A 5,120-nucleotide genomic window follows, 5' to 3' on the forward strand; every position below is an offset into this window, starting at 1 on the left:
ATTATTATTATTGTCATTACCAACGCTTATAGTAGCCCCTCCCAGTTAGTAACCCCTCCCTGTTGTGACGCCATTTCCTGTTAGAGGCCCAAAACGTATGCACGTGTTCATTTTTGTCTGCCCCTGTAATTTATTTTATCCATTCCTAATGTGGGTCCCAATTTCTGCGTATGCTACAGTGGGAGCAGATCTAAAGTTTCCAGAAATCTGTCCTGTTTATACGCGACTGCTATGTTTTATGTGTTTTTGTAAAAAAAAACAAAAAAAAAAACCTGTATTGACGTCCCCTGAAGCTTCCAGAAACCTGCTCTGTTTATATGCGACAGAATACAGATCCCATGAAGGAGACAAATTGTCCTGTCTTTCCTACACAACGCAATGAAAAAGTAGACCGGTCACACGAGGACTTTGAGAAAATGTCTTCCGGGAAGCCCCGCGAGGTAAACACGGAGCTGTTCCACCCCTCCCCATACAGATGTCGGAGGGGGAGGGGGGGGGGGCGGCAAGCCTCGCGAGGGGAGCCGTGGAAGAGCAACTGGGATAGACGGTCCGGCTGAGCACCGCCGAGCACGCTGTCGAGCTGTGCAACGGAGAGGACGACTACGCGGTAGAGCCCCTCCCACTCCGCACTCTGCTCGCCACTAAGAACATTAAATAAAGGACATCGATCCGCCAGACCGGAGGAACCGACCGCCCGAACGCCGGCAAAGCCGGCCGGCGGACACCCTCCGAAGGCGTGTTAAGTTGGCCCATCGATCAGGACACAAACACGCAACAAATCCAGTCCGGGGTGTGGTGTAAGCAGCCCTACCAGAGAAATCACCTAACCCTAACCCTAAACGTACGGCAGACGCGTCCCCTGGCTCTCACATTGACAACTGAGAGGCTTCTGAAAACCTGGCCACGCCCATCAGTAAAAACCACTACAGCAAGTGACGACATATGTACCTTCAAAGTGCTGTACTACAGGGTGCTGTTCAAAAGGTATCTATCCCGTTTACTCTCTATGCTTCATATATCATCATATTATTGAAAAGTGCAAGCCTTTAGGAACAACAGCAACTCAAGTCGCCAACGCTCTGTTCACTCAATAACTGCAGAGATCCAAACTTCTCCTGGCATTAACATCGGCACAAAAACTGTGCGCCGGGAGCTTCGTGGAATATGGGTTTCTATGGATTCAGAATGAGATGTCAGAAAAGCTCCTGTGGGTGTAATGGTCAGTTATGTCAATACTTTTGGACATATATTGTGCGTGTGCGTGTGTCTGTGATACCTAACATAAACACACCTGTATTACTAGAATTGATCGTTCACGCCACAAAAGTGAGGGGCAAACATAGAAAAGCGTGCAACCCAGCCACTGAGGATGCACAAGCCAGTGCATTCTTAGTGCAGGTCCCAAGCCCGGACAAATGGGGAGGGTTACGTCAGGAAGGGCATCCGGCGTCAAATCTTTGCCAAATCAAATATGCGGATCATAAATAAGATTTCCATACCGGATCGGTCGAGGCCCGGGTTACCGACGACCGCCATCGGTACTGTTAACCAGCGGAGTGCCGGTGGAAACTAGGCTACTGTTGGGCGAAGGAAAAGGAGAGGGGGAAGGCATGTCCAGAGGCAGCTAGAGAGGAGGAAGGGTAGCCGTGTGGAGGTGAGAGTCAGTCGGAACTTTGAATGTTGGCACTATGGCTAGTAAAGGGAGAGAGCTGGCTGACGTGATGGAAAGAAGAAAGGTGACAAGAGACAAGGTGGAAGGGGAGTAAGGCCAGGAGTATCGCAGGTGGGTTCAAACTCTTCTACCATGGTGCGAATGGGAGGAGAAATGGGGTAGGGGTCATTCTGAAGGAAGAGTATGTCAAGAGCGTGCTGGAGGTGAACACAGTGTCAGACAGAGTGAGGATTATGAAGCTGGAAATCGAAGGTGTATTGCTGACGGTTATCAGCGCATATGCCCCGCAAGTCGGGTGTAAGATGGACGAAAAAGAAGAATTCTGGAGTTGAGTTGGACGACGTGGTGGAAAGGGTACCCAAGGAGGAGGGAGTGGTGATTGGAGCGGACTTCGATGGACACGTTGCTGAAGGGAACAGAGGTGGTGAGGAGTTGATGGTAAGGTATGGAATCGAGGAGAGAAATGTGGAAGGACAGATGGTGTTCGATTTTGCGAAAAGGATGGAAATGGCTGAGGTGAATACATATTTCAAGAAGAGGGAGGAGCACAGGGTGACGACGTATACGAGTGGAGGAAAGTGCACACAGGTGGACTATATCTTGTGTAGAAGGCGCGATGTAAAAGGGATTGCATACTGCAAGGTGGTGACAGGGGAGAACGTAGCTAGGCAGCATCGGATGGTGGTCTGTAAGATGACTTTGGAGACCAACATGAGGAAGCGAGTGAAGACACAGCCGAAGATCAAATGGTGGAAGTTGAAGAAGGAAGACTGTTGTGTGGAGTTCAGGCAGGAGTTAACACAGGCACTGAGTGGTAGTGAAGAGTTGCCAGATGGCTGGGCAAGCGCTGCAGAAATAGCGAGGAAGACAGCTAGGAAGGTACTTGGTGTGTCATCGGGACAGAGGAAGGAAGACAAGGAGACTTGGCGGTGGTGGTGGTGGTGGTGGTGGTGGAAGGAGGAAGTAGAGCAAAGTATACAGAGGAAAAGGTTGGCAAAGAAGAAGTGGGATAGTCAGAGAGATGAAGAAAGTACACAGGAGTACAAGGAGATGCAGCGTAAAGCAAAGAGAGAGGTGGCAAAGGTAAAGGAAAAGTCGTACGGTGAGCTGTATGACAGGTTAGACACTAAGGAAGGAGAAAAAGACTTGTACAGATTGGCTAGACAGAGAGACCGAGCTGCCGAGGATGTGCGACAAGTTAGGGCGATCAAAGATACAGATGGAAATGTGCTGCCAAGCGAGGAGAGTGTGCTACGAAGTGGAAGGACTACTTTGACGGGCTGATAAATGAAGAAAATGAGAGAGACAGAGAGAGAGAGAGAGAGAGAGAGAGAAAAGGTTGGTTGATTGAGAAGTATAGAGAAGGCCAGAAAGAGTTGCATTGTGTCTTTGTAGATTTACACAAAGCATACGACAGGGTGCCGAGAGAGGAGGTGTGATATTGTAGGAGGAAGTCAAGAGTTGCAGAGAAGTATGTAGGAGTGGTGCAGGCTATGTATGAGGGAAGTGTGACAATGCTGAGGTGCGTGGTTGGAATGACAGATGGGTTCAAGGTGGAGGTGGGATTACATCAAGGATCGGCTCTGAGCCCTTTCTTGGTTGCAACGGTGATGGACAGGTTGACGGACAAGATCAGGCAGGAGTCTCCATGGACGATGATGTTCGCGGATGACATTGTCATCTGTAGCGACAGTAGGGTGCAGTTCATTGTGAGGAGAGCCTGGAGAGGTGGAGGTATGCACTGGAGAGAAGAGGAATGAAAGTCAGTAGGAGCAAGACGGAATACCTACGCGTGAGGAGGTGACAAAGGCATTTCACTTTAAATACTTGGGGTCAACTGTCCAAAGTAACGGGGAGTGCAGGAGAGAGGTGAAGAAGAGAGTGCAGGCAGGCAGGCAGGCAGGCAGGCAGGCAGGCAGGCAGGCAGGCAGGCAGGCAGGCAGGCAGGCAGGCAGACGGGCAGGCAGGGTGGAGTGGGTGGAGAAGAGTGTCAGGACAGAAGGGTACCAGCAACAGTTAAAGGGAAGGTTAACAAGATGTTCGTGAGACCAGCTACGTTATATGATTTAGAGACAGTGGCACTGACGAAAAGACAGCAGGAGGCGGAGCTGGAGGTGGCAGAGTTGAGGATGCTAACATTTTCACTGGGAGTAACGAAGAAGAGCAAGATTAGGAACGATTGCTCAAGTTGGACGGTTTGGATGCTGAATATGGAGCTGCCAGGAAAGAGGAAAAGAGGAAGGCCAAAGAGGAGGTTTATGGATGTGGTGAGGGAAGACATGCAGGTGGATGGTGTGACAGAGGAACACGCAGAAGACAGGAAGACATGGAAACGGATGATCCGCTGTGGCGATCCCTAACGGCAGAAGCCGAAAGTCGTAGTAGTAAACATAGAAAATCGTGCACGGCAGCCTTCTAAACTGTTTCTCTTGGTGGTGCTCTGTGTGTGTGTGCTCTGTATGCTCTCTCTCTCAGCTGAGAATCACCTCTAAGCAAAGGTCTACTTACTCTACTGCTAATTCACTGCCGGTGGCTCGGTTAAACAGAGGGAACCGTAAACAAAAGGATATATTATTTCCCCGCCCCGCCCCACACACACACGCACACACAAAATAGATAGATAGATAGATAGATAGATAGATAGATAGATAGATAGATAGATAGATAGATAGATAGATAGATAAATAAATAAAGAAATAAATAAATAAATAAATAAATAAATAAATACATAGATAGATAGATAGATAGATAGATAGATAGATAGATAGATAGATAGATAGATAGATAGATAGATAGATAGATAGATAGATAGATAAATAAATAAATAAATAAATAGAAAAACAAAACACCAACTATTACATGATTACACAAGGAACTAATTTGCAAGTCTTATTCTCTCGGAAATTCGTCTGGTTTTTGTTTGTTTGGTATTGTTTGATTTGTTTTGCGCCGAACCGGATTCCTTACGTGTGCGAGAGAGACAACAGGTGGAAGGGGAATCAAGCCAGGACCATCGGAGGAGGGAGAGAGGCAGGGAGGAGGGTTCAAACTCTACCACGATGGTGCGTACGGGAAGAGAAAAGGTTGAAGCGGCCGGAACACATACCCACGTCCCGTGCACCAGCCGAAACTGGTATTACCGGGGAGACACTCCGGCAAGGTTCCACGCGCCCCTGGTACCCCCAGCTCTCGCCACTTTTTTTTTTTTGGTTTAATTCTTCTTCTTCTTCTTCTTCTTCTTCTTCTTCTTCTTCTTCTTCTTCTTCTTCTTCTTCTTCACTGCACGTCATTTTCGCCCCGCCCCTGGTAGCCCGATGGAACAGCAGATTGCCGGGACGCGCACCGGGGTGGCGCGCGCCCGACAAAAGCTTGGATCGAGGGATGACTTTCAATAGATCGCAGCGATAGAGCTACTCTGCTACGTACGAAACCCTGACCCAGAATCAGG

The sequence above is a fragment of the Lampris incognitus genome, unplaced genomic scaffold (assembly GCF_029633865.1).
Source record: "Lampris incognitus isolate fLamInc1 unplaced genomic scaffold, fLamInc1.hap2 scaffold_136, whole genome shotgun sequence".
Lineage (NCBI taxonomy): Eukaryota > Metazoa > Chordata > Actinopteri > Lampriformes > Lampridae > Lampris > Lampris incognitus.